At 36.9% G+C, this 21,306-nt stretch overlaps 1 protein-coding gene across 1 annotated transcript in view; it reads right to left on the reverse strand.

The window, feature by feature from the left end:
- TANC2 (tetratricopeptide repeat, ankyrin repeat and coiled-coil containing 2) overlaps window positions 1-21,306 on the reverse strand; it is a 361,658-nt gene that overhangs the window by 165,333 nt on the left and 175,019 nt on the right.

A 21,306-nucleotide genomic window follows, 5' to 3' on the forward strand; every position in this document is an offset into this window, starting at 1 on the left:
AAAAAAAAAAAAAGCGCCTTTCACTTAAAGAAGTTAAACTGCAGTGGGATTAAACAACGATTAAAACCATGCCAAGAAACGGAATATCTAATAGCTAATGTATCCAAATCCCTAATCTGTATTCCCAACATGGCAGGCTACACACATTCCAGTTCCAGAGACTCTCTTAATTCTCAGCATTCTCTTTGCATTTTCTCATCAGGCTGTTTATATTTTCCTTTGTGATCTGTTAATTATAAACTGCTTGTTCTCAACTATTCCAAGACTCAGAAATCTGTACCATATTGAATCAAATAAAACCCATGCTTTCTCTCTAACAGAGCTACAAAAAACTATGATTAGCTTGGCCCTATAGCCAAAGAAAACCTAGTTATATTTTCTTTTCTTAATTCTTACGTGGTAACCTTAATGTCTCCTTTTCTGATGAATACTGGAACTGGGTGACTGATAAAAAAGCAGGGCAGCTATTTGTCACAGTAAGTACGAAAGTGGACACGAAGCTCTTCCACATCCTTCCCACACTGAGCTCCTGACTGGATGGCCACTGTCTACCAGTGATAAGAGTCAAAGCAACCATCACTAGCCCATCTCTATTCACAGAGGCTGACTTCAAAGCTTTCCCCTACACTTAGTTCCTTTGGGTGTACTTGAAGAAAAGGGGGAGGAAATACATGAAATGATTGTTGAAACTGTGGGATGGCTACATGGGAGGTTCTTTCGGTCTGTTTAAAACTTCACACAATTAAAAGATTTTTTTGGCTTGGCCATGTGACTTAATTTGGACCTTGGAATGTCATGGGCAGAGGTCTGAATGTGTCGGAACAGCTGGGCTTGTGTTCTTGTGATCTGCCAAAGGAAAGAGCTTCTCTCCAGCTGATGCCCGAACAGCCTGGGCCCCAGAATGAACGCCCATGGGCCTGAGCCCAGCTTGAACCCTCGAGCTGCTCAGCCCACCTCTAACCTGAGATAGGGTCACCCAACTGCCACTTGCAAATCCATGACTAAGAAAAAAGTTGCTTATTTTTCGGTTGCTATAAGTTTTAGGGTGATTTGCTACACAGCATTATTATGAGTATTTAATCTTTAGATACTTTGATTCAATTGCAACCGAAATTAATTAGCAGACCAAAATGAAATCCTAGTGGTTCTTCCTACCATGTATTTTCTGTTCAATATAACCATTAGCTCTCATCATCTTCATACCCACTCACTTCTAGTTGCCATCTTATTCCAGATTCTATTCTTTTCATCTACTGATGTTTTTTCTGTTTTGTTTGTTTTGTTTTGTTTTTGCTTTTTAGGGCCGCACCCATGGCACATGGAGCTTCCCAGGCTAGGGGTTAAATTGGAGCCACAGCTGAAGGCCACAGCCACGCCAGATCCGAGCCACATCTACGACCTACACCACAGCTCATGGCAACGCTGGATCCTTAACCCCCTGAGAGAAGCCAGGGATCGAACCCACAACCCCATGGTTCCTAGTCAGATTCATTTCTGTTGTGTCACAAGATATAATTTACATGAAATAAATTCTATTCCTAAAAGTATACAATTCAGTGATTTTTTTTTTTTGGTCTTTTTTAGGGCCAAACCCATGGCATATGGAAATAATCAGGCTGGGGGTGAATCAGAGCTGTAGTGGCTGGCCTACGCCACAGCCAGAGCAACATCAGAACCGAGCAGCATCTGCGACCTATGCTGCAGCCTGCAGCAATGCTGGATCCTTAACCCACTGAGTGAGGCCAGGGAATCGAACCCATATCCTCATGGATCCTAGTTGGGTTCTTAACCCACTAAGCCACAACGGGAACTCCTTCAATGAATTTTTTGACAGGTATACAACTGGGAGACTATCACCAAAGCAGAGATACAGAATGTTTCTATCATGCCCGGAAGTCTCATTCTGTCCCTTTGAAGTCTCTCAAACCCTAGTCACAGGCAACCACTTTTTCTGTTATCAGAAACAGAAACCACTGCTTTCTGTTCTCTTAGTTTCTATTTTCTATAATTTTATATACATGGAATTAAATAGTCTATTTTCTTTTTTGTCTGGCTTTTTTATTTTTTTCGTTTTTAAAGTTTTATTGAAGTAGAGTTGATTTACAAAGTTGTGATAATCTCTGCTGTATAACAGTGATTCAGTTATACGTATACACATACCCATTCTTTTTAAATTCTTTCCCGGTAAAGGTTATTGCAGACTACTGAGTAGAGTTCCTTGTGCTATACAGCAGGTCCCTGCTGATCATCCATTCTGCATACAACAGCGTGCATAATGTTTGGCTTCCTTCATTCCGTTTCTGAAACACATCCTTGCTTCAAGAGTTTGTTTCCTTTTACAGCTGAGTAGTATTCTTCCTTATGGATACCCCACATTTTATTTTTTTCCTGCTATTGAATACTGATATTTGCATTACTTTTGGACAAATACAAAGGTGTGCTCTGGCTTGGTTATAAAGTTTAAAAATTTACTTTATAAGAAATTGCTGGTTTCCAAAGAGATTGTTTGGTTTACATTCTCAAATAGTGTATAAGAATTCAAGTTACTCCATGTCCTCACCAATACTTGGTATTGTGTTTTTTTTTTTTTTTTTTTTTTTTGCTGCACATGTGGTGGGATGGGGAAGTATCCAGGGCCAGGGATCAACAAACCTATGCCACAATAGTGACCTGAGCCACTGCAGTGACAACACTGGATACTTAATCCCCTGAGCCACTCGGGAACTCCTATTGTGAGCCATTTTGATTTTGGCCATTGCATAGCGGTATTTCAGAGTTTCACTTTGCATTTCTCTGATGACTAATGATGTTGAGCATCTTTTCACAGATATACTGGCCATTCTTGTATCTTCTTTTTTGAATGTCTCTTCAAATATTTTGTACATTAAAAAATTAGGTTCTGATTATTTATAATAGTTCTTTATTTGGATACAAGTTTGTTAGACATATGCACACTAATATTTTCTCCTGTTTTATAGCCTCCCTTTTCTCAAAAGTGTCTTTTAAAGAACGAAAGTTTTAAATTTAGATAAAATTCAAATTCTAAATTTTTTCATTTATAGCCTACACTTTTTACAGCCTATCCAAGAAATCTTTGCCTATTCTAAGGTTGCAAAGAGTAGCTCCTACTTCTTGCATTTAGGTCTACAATACTTTATTTTTAAAAATGTATTTATTTATTTACTTTTTGTCTTTTTTTGTCTTTTTATGGCCGTACGCGCAGCATATGGAGGTTCCCAGGCTAGGGGTCTAATCGGAGCTGTAGCTGCCCACCGATGCCACAGCCACAGCCACACGGGTTCTGAGCCGCGTCTGTGACCTACACCACAGCTCATGGCAACACCGGATCCTTAACTCACTGAGCGAGGCCAGGAATTGAACCCGCAACCTCATGGTTTCTAGTCCGATTCGTTAACCACAGAGCCACGATGGGAACTCCAGGTCTACAACACTTTAAATTAATTTTTGTGCATGGTGTGAGGTAAGGATTGATGTTTATTTCCCCACTGAATTTCCCAAACACCTTTACTGAAGAATAATGAAGGCAAAAAAAGATTTAAAGAAAAAGAAAACATGATTCCAGCTGTTCAAGTTTACAGGCCCCTTTGTAGTAAATTAGAAAGTGGAAAGACATTCTTAGAGAAAACTATATAATTTACACATATTAACAAAATACTAATTTTTTCATTTTTCCTTCCTCTTTTCAGGTTCATTTTATTCATTCAACACACAATGAATGAACACCTACTGACTGACTAATATTAGTCAGTCACTACACTAGGCACGGTGGGTACAGTGGTAAGCATAAAGGAGAAAATGTGTAAACTGTCCAGATGGATGTTTTTGATCATTTTAGTATTTATTTTTCCATGTTTGATATTTGAGAAGAAATGAGTTATATCTGATATTCAAAAGCTTTCATTAGAAAAATGCTATGATGATTCACCTATAGTTTAATTCTTTCTTCTAAGGCAAAGAACATATCATCTGTGACATTATAAAAAAGGTTACTTGGTTAGGGACCAGATAAGACTGGTTGTACTAGAGAATTCATCATATAAAATAAATTTTAACTAAGAAAATAAGAATCAGGTATATGGAGAACAGTAATGGAGATACCTTAGAAATCTGTATGTTGGAGTTCCCGTCGTGGCGCAGTGGTTAACGAATCCGACTAGGAACCATGAGGTTGCGGGTTCGGTCCCTGTCCTTGCTCAGTGGGTTAACGATCCGGCGTTGCTGTGAGCTGTGGTGTAGGTTGCAGACGCAGCTCGGATCCCGCGTTGCTGTGGCTCTGGCGTAGGCCGGTGGCTACAGCTCCTATTCAATCCCTAGCCTGGGAACCTCCATATGCCGCGGGAGCGGCCCAAGAAATAGCAACAACAACAAAAGACAAAAAAAAAAAAGAAATCTATATGTAGAACTACCATATGATCCAGCAATCCCACTCTTGGGCACACATCTGGACAAAACTTTCCTTAAAAAAGACACATGCACCCGCATGTTCATTGCAGCTCTATTCACAATCGCCAAGACATGGAAACAACCCAAAGGTCCATCGACAGATGATTGGATTAGGAAGATGTGGTATATATACACAATGGAATACTACTCAGCCATAAAAAAGAATGACATAACGTTATTTGCAGCAACATGGATGGAACTAGAGACTCTCATACTGAGTGAAGTAAGTCAGAAAAAGAAAGACAAATACCATATGTTATCACTCATATCTGGTATCTAATATACAGCACAACTGACCCTTTCCACAGAAAAGAAAATCATGGACTTGGAGAATAGACTTGTGGTTGTCCAGGGGGAGGGAGTGGGATGGATTGGGAGCTTGGGATTAACAGATGCAAACTATTGCTTTTGGAATGGATTAACAATGGGATCCTGCTGTGTAGTGCTGAGAACTATGTCTAGATACTTACAACGGAGCATGACAATGGGAGAAAAAATTATGTACACATGTATGTGTAACTGGGTTCCCATGCTGTACAATGGAAAAAAAATTGTATTGGGGGAAATAACAATAAAAAATAAAATAAAGAAAATAAGAATCATTGCTCTGGTAAGGTACCAGAAAATAGCATCCATAGTTTTATGCCCTTGAATGTAATGGAAGTTTTACTTATATACAAAGGAATTCTAACCAGAATTCTTTCAAGTCCTATAAATAAACAATTATTTATATGAAACAAATAATACCTTTAGAATTTAAGGGTAGCCTTCTGTTCTGCATTACCGAAGATGATTTACATGGTTAACAGAAGATTGAGTCTTTAATACATGTGCTAGGCATTTGGTGGTAATTACAAAAAATATGTTATGTGGCTTTTGATACTCAATGTTTTAATAAAACATTAACCAGCAGATAAGAACATTGCTTTTAAAATTGGTTTGCAACAGAGCTAAGAAATGGAAAGCCAGACTGCAGTAAGCATGTGTCTCATGACCCTCTTCAAACATTAAAAGAAACTCTCCAATCATTTCACATGATGACTCCCATTCCCTATTTAAATTTTTTTTTTACTGGTAGCAATATAAACATCGGTTTCATCCACTCACAATTATAATTTAATTATGACGGCTACTGCAGAAGGCAAGATGAAAGCAGAAAACATAATAACGTTGAACTTAACCTCAATGCTCTATGAAATATATTTGGGATTTGTGACTGGATGAAGCTGACATTTTCTTTCCTATCTAATGGTAATAGGTCAAGCTACATCAGATGGAGATGAGGAGCAGGCTTTTCAACAATTTGGCACCATGGGTAATATCATAACCACAATAGGCAAAACTTGTCAAAATTTTGATGCAAAATACTAATTTCTTTGAGATTTAGTGTTCAAGTTCAAATAGGAGACAACTTACTCAGCAAGATGGACCATGAACCAACTCTGAACACCTACTTGAAAAGGGAACTTCTTTATAATTAACCAACTGGCTAATAATATCATTTCAAGTAGAGAGCTCCCAGAATTTAAGGGGATTTGTTTGTCCATAAAGGAAAGGTCCTCAGACTGTTCTAGTGTTTGATCTGGTCCCACGTGGTTTCATGGGGCGTGTAGGACAGAAAAATAAAAATGCTCCTTTTATATACATTCAGATATATATGTGATCTAAAAATACAAATGCTAGAATTTTTTTCCCCAAAGGAAATAATGGTGGAAGGGGCTTTTCAGTAATTGGAGACTCTCCAGCTGATGACATTTAACAAAAACTGGACAAAATATATTCTTAAAATCTTGTAAAAAGCATTAAAGACCCAACGAGATGACGATAAGTCATCATTAAGACAGGGAGACGATGGCAATCTCACATGGAGATCCTGCCCAGCACAAAGGGCCACTTCAGCACTGGAGGCATTTGTTAACAGGGAAGAAATGACTGAGCAGCTGAGCTGTGCTTTTGGCTGTCTCACAAGGTCAAGGGGACAAAATCAGAGTCTAGGATCTGCCAGGAGTAGGAACTCTGTTAAAACATCCCACACTTTGGGTTCAGATCCTTAAGAACTATTTCCTTAGAGATAAAGATGAGCCAGAAGTAAACTGAAGTCTTGATTTGTGTTGTCTCATTGGCTTGGAAAACTTCAAACCCTGAATTTGGATTGAACTGGTTCCAGGTGGCAGAAGCAAATGCAAACCCTCTCTGGGGGCGAGGGGGATCCTAATTTCAGATTACTTCTACAAATACTTTCAAATATTAACTCCAGCACATAAAAATAATTAGGGGAATGAAAAGGCAAGAGAATTAGCAGAATAATAGGCAAAAGAAATAGTGGTAAAGGTCAGAGGGTTAGAGTACCTTCTATAGTCACTCTTTTAAGATTATTCTTAATATAACATTGTAAAAATGTGGTGGACAAGAGCTAGAACCTGTACGAAGGAGAGAGCAGTGGAGGAGTTAACAAGAATAAGAGTCATATGATGATCACTGTGTTGGAGAAGGTGAGTATTTCTCTAAAATGACTAGAGGTTACTGGTTGAGGAAATTCTCCCTTGGTTCTTCTTTCTGAAGTAACATCACATTTCAATTATTCAATCATGCCTAATGCTTCCTCCTGGTATACTAAGCCATCATAGTGAATAACAAATGATTTTCTAAACAGAAGACTATGTAAGCTAGCAAAGGAACTATAACAGGAACTCTTTCATATTAAATCCTCTAATACATACTCTTTAGGAAATGTGTCAATCTCCTGAAATAGCATGTTTTAATAGGGAGAAGGTAAGGGGAATTTTCATTCTTTCATCTTCCGGTTCTTCTTCACCACCTTCTGAAAAAAAAAGTAACGACTCCCTGTAACCCATAGCAGAGGTTGCAAACTCAAATACCTTTGGGATATGAGCAATTTTAATATATCTGGCATGGCTGGGGGTAATGGTGGTAGGAAATGATAAAGTTTATCTTGAACAGCAGAATATATAGCCAGCCTGAAGGCACTCTAAGTCTATTTCTTTTTAATGTGCTTGCTAAACAGTTTTTTAAAAATATCGTCTCTAGTAAAATTTGTCTGCCATTTCAAAATTAAATACTAGCTGGAGGTTAAGGTGGTGATCTGAGATGTTTTCCACAGTTCTGAGTAAGAACCACATTTCAATATGGAGGGTCCAGAGAACAGAAAAGTAGGGAGAATGGTCTCTGGAGGTAGACAGGAAAACTAGATCCATGTTTGGCTACCAATGACATAGGTCACTGTCAATCCTCAACTGAGGGAAAAAGTGCCTAAGGTGGGGCAGGTGCACAGAAATCCAAGGAACCTTTAATCACCAGACCCCATCTCTTGAAAACAGAAGTATCTGAATTTCTCCTACTTACCCTTCCTTTCATTTCCTTCCTTCCTAAATTACTGCCGTCTTTAAATTAACTCACCTAGAGCCCAAGTTAAAGAATCAGCTATGAGGGAATCTCTCCAGTTGTAAAAGGTAGTATTTAGATACCTAGCTTTAGGGTATAGAATAGGAGTTAGCAATAAAGCAACTTCCTTAGAACACTGTTGTCTTTGATTCTTATTCAATTTGTTCAGACTAATTTTCAGATACAACTATTACACAGGGCAAACATAAATGTTTTATTAATTTTTGAAAACCGAGATAATATGCAAAATTTTATATGCAGGTACAATTTTCTGAAGAGACTGACCATAAATTTAATTAGTTATCTACTTATGTATCTATCAATCTAAAACCATCTTATTGTACACAATGTTTATGTCAATTACATCTCAAGAAAGCTAGAAAAGGAAAAAATGCTCCCTAAAAAAGTAAATTTATCTACTAATATGCCTATACTCTTTTTACTAATAACTCAGACATACACAAATAAATGGGGAAAAGAATCCTACACACACACACACACACACACACACACACACACACACACACACACACACAGTGGTTTTCCCTTTTGCTGCTTCGGAATAAAATTTTTATAAGATTAGGGACTCTTTGCATTAAAAAAAAAATTCATTAGTTTGGTACTAGCTAAGAGGACAGCCTTATAAATGCTTATAATCTTCCATCACAACATCCCATTATCCTGATTCTCTCCCGATGGAAGTGGGAATCATTGCAGACACAGGATACACATGGAGATAAAAAGTACTCATTTCTTGGCGACACTTACATGAGGATTTCCTTGCCTATATAATTGCCCCCAATGTACAAGCACTACATGCCCATCAATGTACGATGATGACTATTTGGTGAAGTGAAAAGCAATACTTGATAAACTCAAGATCCTTAAATGCTTCACTGAAATCTCTAAGACTGATGTTTATCCCTGAGTGTTCCTTTGGGTTTTAAACTGAGATTTTCAATGTCTGCTTTGAATAAACATATGTTTGAGATATAAAATATGGCAAAGATGCATTACCTGTGTATTTCCGTTTTATTCACCTGCTGGCCTGGACTTATCCAGGCACCCATGGTGCTTATCCATAGCACAACTTATTCTAATGTGCAAAGCAAGGCATTTATATACTGGTTATAGTAAGAAAAGTTATTACCCTCAAAAGTCACCTTTGTCTAAATGGTAAATTTATTTTCTTTTGGCTTCCAAATCTGGGGTTTATTTTAAAGCCTGCATATTAAAATAACGTGATGTAATTACCCCAGCTTAAGGAGAAAAACAGGAAGAAGTATTTTACTCAATTGTAACAGTGTAGGTTAGGTAAGAGGAGAGACCTATAGACAGTTAGAAGGGCAGCAAGTATAAAAAAGATGCAATACTAGAAATTCTGGTGAACCAGTAGCTAAAATCTTCAAAGAATGAGTGGTATGACCTCAAAGTCTAGAGAAACTGTAACAAGAAAGTGCAGTGATTAGTATAGCTTGATGGTATTAGATTCAAATCTGAAGTGTTAGGAAAGAAGCAGGAGAAATGGTCTAGAATTAACTCTCCAGGGCCAGCAATTAAGAGAATCTGAGTTGGTTTCATATACTCCTGATTATTTTTTCTATCCTTAATATTTACGGTTATATATTGCACTATTTACCTCTAGCTTTCACTCTAATATTTTGCTTGTTTGAAAAATGTCCTAATTTCTAGTAGCTATTATTGTTTTGTAGTTGAGAACATTTATTCGTTTAATATTTGTTGAATACTATACAGCAGACACTGGTCTGAGCACTAGGGATGCAGTGCTAAAAAAGCTGATTAAGTCCCATGTTCATAGATCTTTTGGCTTAGCATCTTCATGTAGCCAGAACTAACATCTCAGTTCTCTAGATCAGTGTAATAAATTCTGTCCTAAGCAAAGATATCTGTTCCCTTAGAGTAGAGATAGTCTAAGATGGTTACTGAATATAGTAAGTTTCTATAATGTATATGATTCATGTCATTTCTTTTTGGATGAATATGTTTAAAAACTGGCCACTATTAGTAAGGGAAACAATGTTTTATTTTGAAAAAAAAAATTTGAATAGTGATAGGAGAGAAAGGTGGTAAACTATCTTTACTCTTTTTCTTTCTTTCAAAAATTAATTTATTTATTATTTTTGGCTGCACCTGTGCCACAGCAGTGACCCAAACTACTGCAGGGACAACACCAGATTCTTAATCCGCCGAGCCACAAGAGAACTCCTATTTTTCCTTTCTATGTTGATCAAGAAAAAAGTCAGTACTGGAAGATAAACTGCGCAAATGTTAGCCACAACACTGGAATGGCACATGAGACAGATTTTTTCCAAGCCCAAACCTCATGAAAGTGGCACAAATTACTTCATATTACTTAGTTACTTTCAGTAAATATTTTTATTTATTTTTTTGCTTTTTAGGGCCATACCAGCGACATGTGGAAATTCCCAGGCTAGGAGTCAAATCTGAGCTGTTGCTGCCGGCCTATGCCACAGCCACAGCAATGCAGGATCCAAGCTGTGTCTATACCTCATGACACTTCCTGATCCTTAACCCACTGAGCAGGGTCAGGGATTGAACCCACGTTCTCATGGATACTACTTGGGTTCGTTACCACTGAGCCACAACTAGAACACCTCAGTAAATATTTTTAAAATCAAAGCCCATCATAATAAATTTAAAGGTATAAGGGCATTGAAGACATAATAGTATTGATTACAGACTGTTGAAAAGTACAGATTAACCTAACAAATGCGTATCTGTAAATAATCTGTACAGATTAAGCATGCACAAAGATCTATAGACAGTTTAGAAGAAGGTAACAGGGAAGTTCTGAATATAAAAAAGGTGGGATACCAGGAATACTACGGAACTTTTTTATTGGAAGACAAAGAATGGTATGACACATATCAAAAAAGCAAGGAAAATTCATTTAAACAATTTTCTTTAAAATTTCAATTTACTCCCTTGAGCATGGTTTGGATCTGGTACTTCCTTCTAATGAGGACAAAACAACAAAAAACTGATGGGATGTCATTTTTGAGACTAAGTCATAAAAAACTCACTTTCATCTTGCTCTCACTCTCTCTGCCTCTTGCATGTTCACTCTCATGAAGCAAGATGCTATGGGACAAGATGCCCTATGGAGAAGCCCACATGGTGAGGAATTGAATCCTTCCAACCATGTGCATAAACTTAACAGAAGATCCTTCTCCAGTTGAGCCCTGAGAAGACCACAGACAAGACTGCCATCCTGACTGCAGCCTGTGAGACCCTGAACCACAGAAGCTAAGCAGCATTCAGACTCCTGACACAGAGAAAATGTGAGATAATAAATGTAGTTTTAAGCTACTATTTTGTGTGTGTGTGTATTTTTAGGGCCACATGCATAGCATATGGAAGATCCCAGGCTAGAGGCCCAATCAGAGCTGTAGCTGCTGGCCTAAGCCACAGCCAACAGCAACATGGGATCCAAGCCACATCTGCGACCTACACCACAGCTCACGGCAACTCCGGATCCTTAACACACTGAGCAAGGCCAGGGATCAAATGTGCGTCCTCATGGATGCTAGTTGGGTTTGTTAACCACTGAGCCATGACGGGAATTCCATTAAGCTACTCATTTTTATAGTAATTTGTTATATAGCAATAGATAACCAATACAAGGACCCATTCACAAGGATACTCAATAATCATAAATAGAATTTAGCCAACACTCCCCATGTCCTATAAATTTAAATGTTACAATGAGTAACATCTGGATAAGAAAAAACAAAACAAAAAGACAAAGAGGATTTTAAATGACTTAGAGATAAAGGATGCAGTGGTGACATCAGATACAGAATTCATAAATCTCTAGTTTCTCAGGTATCAAAACACAAGTCAAGAATACCTTTCTGGGAGTTCCCGTCATGGCGCAGTGGTTAACGAATCCGACTAGGAAATATGAGGTTGCGGGTTCGGTCCCTGCCCTTGCTCAGTGGGTTAACGATCCGGCGTTGCCGTGAGCTGTGGTGTAGGTTGCAGACGCGGCTCGGATCCTGCGTTGCTGTGGCTCTGGCGTAGGCCGGTGGCTACAGCTCTGATTCGACCCCTAGCCTGGGAACCTCCATATGCCACGAGAGCGGCCCAAGAAATAGCAACAACAACAACAACAACAACAAAAAGACAAAAAAAAAAGAATACCTTTCTGTCTCTTCTCTGTTCCCACTGAAGTGTTCATGAACACTGGGGTGCAGGAACATAAATACTGCTCAGGAAAAGGAAAACACAAAACTACCTTTTTTCAGAAATAAATTTATCATAATATATACATGTGAGAGATGTTATGAGTCATAATACCTGGTATTCCAGACACTGTACTAATAAGTACATTATGTGTATTATCTTATTTAACCATCACAAAGACCCTAAAGTGTAGATAATATTACCCATTTTGCAGATAAAGAACCAGGAAATTAGAAAGATTATTTAATAAAAAGTTATACCGCTAGTAAGTGCCACAGTTAGAATTTAACCAGGTTTATCTGATCCTAGGGCCCGAGCTATGTACCGCTATGAAAAACCACCTCCATTACAAAACCACCAAACCCCACAAAACTTAACACCTATACATAAACTGCTTATAAAAACAGGCAATGACTACAGGTTACAGGTGTAATTTTATCCTCTTTGGAGGTGCTCATAAAAAAATATGATAACCTTACCCACAGCATTCTTGGATAAAAGGCAATAAAGGCTCTGAAACACTCTGATAATTGTAGCTAAGATTTATACAGCACTATGTACCACATAATTGCTCTTATTATTTTACATATTTCAATTTATACATCTTTACAGCATTCCTATGATGTAGGTAGTATTATAATCTCCATTTTAGAGATAAGGAAATCCATTACGGTTAAGTAATTTGTCCAAGGTCACACAAGCTGTACGTGGTCAAGTCGGTGTTTGAATATAGGTGGTCTAGCTCCAGGGTCTGTAGTCTAAACTGGTGCATTTTACCATCTCAAAGAACCAAAAGTTAAAATGGTTTTCAGAGTTAATGAGAAAAAAAAACAACAACCAAACCTGTCCATTTGAATATCTACATAAATTATGGATCTAAGTACCATATGTACAGGCCAAGTCTTTAAAATGTGTGATGCAAAACATCCTAGGAAAAGTTAACCTAAAAGTTAAAAGATGGTTAATCTTTTAAACACTGATAGAATATAAATCAGAAAAACAACTGAAAATGTTCAAAGTGCAAAGTTTTATTCAACGAAGTATCTGTCCACTGAAGTAACTTTCTAACATGTTAGGAATTTGTTAGTGGATGAGCCAGGGTGGGCATGAAAAGTTATTCCTAGTCATCCTCTAGCTCTTTGTTAATGCTTATGCTCATAATCAGTAATCAGGCAGTAGCTCTCATACTTAAAATACACTGAAACGATTCCTGTTTCTCTCTCTGGTTTCTATCTCTACTTCCTATACTAACTTTTATATCCTGATTAGGGCAGCACTGGAGTTTAAAATTATTCCCTTCATGGAGTTCCCGTCGTGGCTCAGTGGTTAATGAATCCGACTAGGAACCATCAGGTTGTAGGTTCGATCCCTGGCCTTGCTCCGTGGGTTAAGGATCCGGTGTTGCCGTGAGCTGTGGTGTAGGTTGCAGACATGGCTCAGATCCCACGTTGCTGTGGCTCTGGCATAGGCTGGCAGCAACAGCTCTGATTAGACCCCTAGCCTGGGAACCTCCATATGCCGTGGGAGCAGCTCTAGAAAAAAGACAAAACAAAACAAAACAAAACCCACATTATTCCCTTCATTTGATTTTCAAGTCCGTCCACTACCCAAATTTTAGGTGTTTTTTGGTTATTCTAATAGTTGTACCATTAACAATCTTTGTTTCATTTCAACCTTTTAACAGCATTTCTTTTCCCTTTCTTTTTTTGGGCGGGGTGGGGTGGGGTGGGATGGGAGAAAGTATGCATCACAGACTGCTTTGAGAACCTGTTACAGAAAGTACATATGTGCATGAAAAATAGTGGTACTGTATAATTTTAAGGAGTTTAAAACCAATCCTCCAAGCCTACCAGTTTAACTCAGGTTAAAAATCCTACTGTATACTTACTGTGTTTACTATATAGCAGACAAAAGGAATACAAACACAACATAACAGAAGATGTGAATTACAAAAAAAAAAAAAAAGGCTCCTGGTACACTATATCAATCAAAAATCAGAGAGTTTTAGTTACAAAATACAAAATTCAGAGCAAAACAAGTGAAGGATGCCTAACTATTTAGAATAAAGATAACCCTGGATAATGTTTTCAGGAAAAAAAAAATGGAAGGAAGAAAATGAGAAAACAAACTGTCCTTCCCTTCTAAGTGGAATGACTGACTAAACATACAGGAGTTGGGAAAGGAGGATTCAAGGAACCACTCACTTTATATAAAATATTTCATCTATCTACAGTGGTTTGTACTAGTGCTATAGAATGTACAATGCTGGTAAGAAATCCAAATGAAACACCCTTTATAAATTAAAAAAAATGTCTAAATATGAATGAACATGCATGTTCAAATAATCATAAAACTCTCTTGCATTCCTGAGTTTCAGATATAACCTAATTTTGCTGTCACCTTAAATAATATTGTTCTTTGAAGGACAGTGCCATTTTTAAAGAGATTTAAAAGGATCTATGATAAAAAGATTAATCTCAAATTCCTCTGAAAATATCTGCTATGGATAAAAGCCTGTCTATTTTCAGAACACCGGTCTGGACTTTGGCTCTTAACCTTGCACATGTAGTCAAAAGTCCTATAAAACTGTTGACTTGGCCTACGATCTGTGTCAACTTTCACATCTACACCTCAAATTACGTACTATTACAATGTGTAACATAAAAAAATTAAAAACTAAGATATAAAGAAATTGCTATTCTTTAACAGCATCACTGAAAAATTTCAACAAAAATTCACTGCAGAAATTTTAGCAAATGAAGAATAACCATCATGACGAATGACAACAACAGGAAGGTTACGAATATTTCTTGTTTATTTTGCCCAGGCTAAATATTTGCCATATATATTATTCTACTTGAGCTTTACAATTCTATGAGATAGGCTCATTGTACGAAAAAATGACCTATTTTTATCACAATTTTACAGGCAAGGAATTTAAGGCTATAAATGTTATGTACAGTCACACAGGGAGTAGGTGACAGAGTCAGGAATAAAACCCAGACCTAACTTCAGAACCTGAGCCAACATATGTGGCCCAAGAGAGAAAATTAAAACCACCTGTAATCCCAGCAGCCGGAGAGAACCACTGCTACCACGATCATGATCTCACCCATCCCTCTCTCTGCTCTCGCATCCCAACAATCCCAATTCTCTTCCTCTTTAGGAAACTAATCTTAGCTTGTTTTATTTTTCTAGGCATTCCCCCCATGATGTGTAGTCATGCATCTACACAAACACATCTTTCTTTTGTTAAATTATAGAAATAACATCATGTTATACATAGTGTTGCTGTGATAGGAAACTGAAGCACCGAGACATCAGACGACATGTTCAAGATCACAAAACGAGTAAGGGGAAAAGCGTAATTGAAACACAGTAAGACACATTTAAGAAAATGACCCTAAACCTTTACATTTTCCCCTTGAATGTTTAGAAAATGCTTTAAGATCTTGCACCATACCTCAGAATCACGACTAGGATAATAAAAAATTAGCTAACATTTATAAGCATTTACTATAAACCAAGCATTCTGCTAAGTGCTCTATATTTGTTAATCTGATCTAAGATTACCACTCCCAATTTTATAGATGAGGAAACCGAGGCTTAGAAAGGTGAGGTGACAGGCCTAAAATTACACAGTCAATAATAACTAATGCTGCAGGAAGAAACGTTAAGAGTATAGGATGAATCTGTTCTCTTATTTTGGGAATTCTTTTATTGAAAGCACCGGTAACACTGGTTACCCTAAAATGACAATACAGCCCTGTCTCATACTTAAAAACTAAAAACTTTACTTTTTAATTTTAAGGGTAAGTCAAGGAGTACTTATCAAATGTACACGGTAATAGAATTAGGGGCAATGTATTTCTGTACTACATTGTGGCCCCTTCAAGAGTTCAACAATAAATCCTGCTTATGACTTTACACAAATCACCTAAATTCTCTTGGTCTTAATTTCTCCACTCTAAGACGATTATCAAACACAATTCACTTGATATCCGCTACTCTGATAGTTCAGTTATATAACATCAGTCATCTCCATGGTTTCAGCTGCAGAAATACAGTTTACTTGTATTTTTTCCTGTTTTCTGCATAAAACAAATCTGATTTGATGAATAAAACTTTAAATAAGTATTCTAAATCTAATGCTATGTAGACTGAATTCCTCAGTTTATTAGACACATATTTTGTATCAACAGCTGTATCTCACTGTAGTTTTCCCTAGACTTTGCAGACCAAATATCAACCACTTGCTCTGGTTAGATCTACAACTGCCTTTTCCTTGTAGGAGCACACTGAAAACCAGTCCTGGGTACACAGATACCATGTACACAAAGACAAACCAAGAAAAATGTATGTTCACTTCTCAGACACAAAAGCTTTTTTGCTCCCACCTGAAATACAGGCACCAAAAGGTTTAAGTTTAGATAATAAGGACACAACATCCCAATTACTCTTCAGAAGCTAATAGCAGAATGAACCTTACAGACATATAAGCAGCCTACAACAACCCCATAACTAACTTGGTTCTCAAACTATGGAACCTCAACCAGCAGCTTCAGCGTTAACTGAGAATCTGTTAGAAAAGCGAATTTTCAACCCAACCAGGATTGCTGAATCAGAAATTCTGGGGGGTGGGCCCTGCAACTGTTGTTTGAACAAGTCCTCCAGGTAATTCTGAAGCATGCTAAAATTTGACAACTACTGCTCCTTTAATCTTTAGCTTAAGATTGTTGCCTAATACACTATTTTCCTAAATTTGCATGTGATAGTGAATAAAGCAGCTGAACAGGAAGATATAAGAACACTAGCTTTAACTGCATTATTGCATATGACTATACAACAAAATGCGATCCTTATTCTGTTACTATATCCTATGTAAGAGAAATTTAAAAAGAATGGATTATTTGTTTGCTTTATGAGTATACTAAATTAAACTTGTTTTTTGTTAATTTTTGGTACTCTGTAGAAGATAATAGCTTCAATTTTCAGGTCACTAATCTTATCTCAGTAGAAACTTATTTTCACAGATTTAATCACTTTATTATAAAAAAGCAAATCACTGAGAAGTTTCTGTGCCTTAAATCTGTTTGAGATAAGAAAAGAGACTGCAGAGCATGGCGATTAACATTTTGGCAGCATGTTTTGGTTTCTTCCTGGTTTTCTAAAATCTTAACTGAGGTTTAATTTGGTTCAATTCCAATTCAGCAAAGTTTCATGCTTGTGGAAAATATATGTAAGTGGACAAGATTTTTCACAGTGATTCAGCGCTGGCATTCTAACAGCAGCTACCTTGCTTCTTGACAGTAACAATAGCTAGATTAGATTAAGGATGTTAGATGAGAAATCAGGAAGTGAAAGATTAGTCTTCCCACGATCATTCTGATTTGCAAATCTAGGGGAAAAAAAAAAAGACCTCCGATAGCATTTCTCTCCCCAAACTCAATGTCTGAATAGAGAATTAGTGCATTTATTTTCGTTTTATTACACTAAAATCTGTGTGAAGAAATGCAAGGCATAATATTCCACAGCCTAGGAAATGTGGCAATACCTCAAAAAGTGAAAAAGATTCTTTTAACAATTTTCTACAGTGCCATTTTAAGAAGCTACTTTGTTCTTTTTAGAAAAAGAAAAGCTAGTTCCTAATACCTACTTGTGATTATTTTAAAGCTGAATAGTTACCTATGACAGTAGATGAAGCCCAAGGTTCTGCACCCTGAATGCAAAATCCCCAACGTCTTTCAATATTCAAAACTGATTCATAAAATCAAATATAACTGATGGAGTTTGGCTTAAGCTTTTGCCCACTGTTTTTGTTTTTTTAAATATGTCTTATTTGGCTTCAGAGGTGAATTATCTTGACATTTCCAATTACAGCTAATGATCTCTTCCCTAGAACTAGAAATCATCTTATTTTCCTGATCCCTAAGCTGCAAATATACAGCAGTTGCAACCACTGTGGTTTAACAACATCAATTTTAATAAGCAGGAATAAACAAAAGACCTGAAACCATGTCTTCTAAAGTCCTTTCCTAAAGCTCTGATCTGTATACTCAACTAGAACTGTGAACATTTCTGACACAGCTCTATAGACTCACTGTAGAGTTAGTGTAAAGGATGTTGCCAAGCAACCCATCTAAGTTTGGAAGAATCTAAGCATTGATAATGAGACTGTCTCCGCTTGGCTCCCACACAAGAAGGGTTTTCGTGAACTCCCCACATGTGCTTACAGGCCATTCATGAGAAGGGGTGCTTCTAAAAGTGAGTGTCCAGGAGTCCAAATCAGGAACCTATAATGTTTCTTTTCTAACTCAAGTATAATGTTTCCAACATCACAACTATTTTCTGTAACTGTCCAGAAATCCAACAGGGATTAGGCAAATAGGTTGTATGTAAAGGGCTAGTTTGAAGGAACATTTTTATTCATATCTTTAACATTCCTGATTGTATGTGGCCAAAGCAAAATTTCTTCAAGTATCTCGGTTCACAAAAATCACCCTGAAAAATTATTATCTACCAAATCATTTTAATTCTTTTGAAGGTTATCTCTGAAACTGTTCTCAACACTTACATAATTATATCAATAATCAAAAAGGATACTCAGTAAAAACTGTGTTCTAATAAGGAAAATATGCAATCAGTTGCAAAAAAAGGTAACGGCTATGTTTTTATGAATAACATACATGTAAAAACACTGTTCTGCTGGATGGGCCTGATCCAAGCCTCCCTCTTTCAAAGCAGACACTTTGCATGCACGCTTACCAGGGCAGTATGCATCCACGTCCAGTTTCTGAGCTGAAGTGAGGGTTGGTGAGCCAAGCTCGGATTCTGGAATTCGTGGGCTCTCAACAAACTTTGCCTTCCTCAGAGGGGCTAAGGACAAAAAAAGGGACAGAGAGAGAGGGAGAGGGGGAAAAAAAGAGAGAGGAAAACAGAAAGGAAGGAAGAAAGAAAAAGGAAAGAGAAACAGAGGGAAAGAGAAGGGAAAGAGAAACATAGAGGGGTCATGAGTAAGGGGAACAGCAGGCAACAGATGGAAGCACTTAAATGAACGACACACTCTGTCAGACTCAGATCAGGTTACCCTATTTTTTTGTGCCAGAAAAAAAAATTAACTGCATTCTTCATAGCGGAGATGGGTCTTGTTAAAAAGTCACTGCAGACTGGAAAAAGCTAAAATCTAAGAGTCAAAACTCTGAGCATAAGTTGTAACTGCCTAGCCCATCACCCTTAGCTATTTCCTCTCTCTTTATAAAGCAAAGAGCTTTCTTATTTTGTCTTCCTTTGTCATTAAATACAAGTATCGACTGAGTAAAGGACAGGACTAAGTTTTAAGATTTTGTTCATAATAATTGTAATAGAAAGTTTCCTTTATCCAGAAATAATACTAGGTTGTGATAAATACCTTAAGTAGGATTAATCTACTTAGCTTAACAAGGAAATCAATGACCTAACTGCTCAGCTATTAGGTAAGAAGTCAAAACTGCTAGTATACTAAGATACTAGCTAGGCCATGCCAGTTTGAAACTGGATGCTAAAGATAAAGAGATGAAATTTAGTTGCAAATATAATCACAAAGCCTAAGGAACATAATATTCCATGCCGTGGAAACATTCTTGTAAGGAATAAATGAATGAATAAAGTATAATTCACAAATTGTAGGTTTTATTATTAAAAGCTCATATAAATTTTATTTAATGATTTTTAGGAGGAAAAGTTAAGGAATATTATCTACATATATTTATAGTCAGTTAAATATACTAAAAGTTAACATTATGATCATTGCTTTAGAACTTTCAAACTGAGTTTATTAAATAAACTACAGTAGGGTGAACTGAGTTCTCTTAAACAAACTATGGTAGGGTGAAAGTGCTTAGCATAATACTGGTACAAAAGTATCAGTTGAATCTAAAATTGATTTGTATGCATTATACATTAGTATCATAACCATAGGTGTCCCAGACATGTGAGTGCTTAAGATCACATTACTTTTTTCAAAAATTTCTGCATGTTCTTCAAAATCCTCATCCATTACTGATTCACAGGGGGATTCTAAGTTATTCCTAAAAGATCCTGTAAAAAGTAATATAAAACTTGGTCATTACAATGACCAGAATTCGCCTCTATTTTCTTTGAGGGATAAAAATATAAAGTATTAAAAAAAAAAAAAAACAGAAAATGTTTTTGATATGTGCCAATACTCAAAATCTACAGTCAACTAAACCTCACTTTAAACCTTAGGGTATGTAGGTATATTTTAAGTGTATGTTAAAAAACCAAAATTAAGTCTTCCTGTCTCCATGGCAACAAAGGCTAAGGGTGCTAACAGTATGGTTCTCCATCAAAAGTAAGTTTGGAACAGCAGAACTCTCACCTCTGCTACAAGTGTAAAACTTGAGCCTATTTTAAAAATCACTATCACACATGAAGATCTCAAGTGATTTCTATGCATATATGCAGGCTACTTATAGCCAGGATTAGAATCCCTTTCGTTATAATTTCACCAATTCAGAAATACTGAAACATTTAATTTACCCAATATTGCTTCATATGGGAGAAATTATTATAATTTAATTCTTAAATCTCCTAAATCCTTTACTAGAATTTTTATTTTATCGTGGCAGTAGAATAAGTATTTTACCTGCTGAGTTCTGACAAAGACAGCCCTGGTCCCTGTTCAAGGGACTCTATACATCTAATAATCTTGTAATAACAATTTTTACAATGAAATTTGGGGCTAGTAGACAGACAGAAATCAGCAACTTAGGGTAGGTATGTAAGAAAGAAATTGAAGGATGGCGGGAGAAATTGAGGGAAGTATGAAGAACGTATAAAAATTATGAGATGGAGTCAAGGGGGAAAATCAGGATCCCGGAAATCTGTGAAACTCAGCACCACACTGACTTCTCTATTTTCACTTCTCAGGGAATTCCAACCGGTACCTCTATAGCTCAGAGTGGACATTTAATTCTTTTTTTCTATCTTGACCTCAACCCTCATCCATGGAATACTATACAGGTCTAATAATGAATTTAAATTATTTTATAGATTATAATGTTGCTCTCACCCAAGTTATAGGAAACCAGTGTTTTCTGTAAGTCAACCATACACAGGAAGTATAATCACAGGCATGACAGACTGTCCAACAGTCTTAACACTGCTGGGTGGCGAACATAACAGGTCCACTTGGAAGATGGGACACAATGTTTT

The sequence above is a fragment of the Phacochoerus africanus genome, chromosome 14 (genome assembly GCF_016906955.1).
Source record: "Phacochoerus africanus isolate WHEZ1 chromosome 14, ROS_Pafr_v1, whole genome shotgun sequence".
Taxonomy (NCBI): Eukaryota; Metazoa; Chordata; class Mammalia; order Artiodactyla; family Suidae; genus Phacochoerus; species Phacochoerus africanus.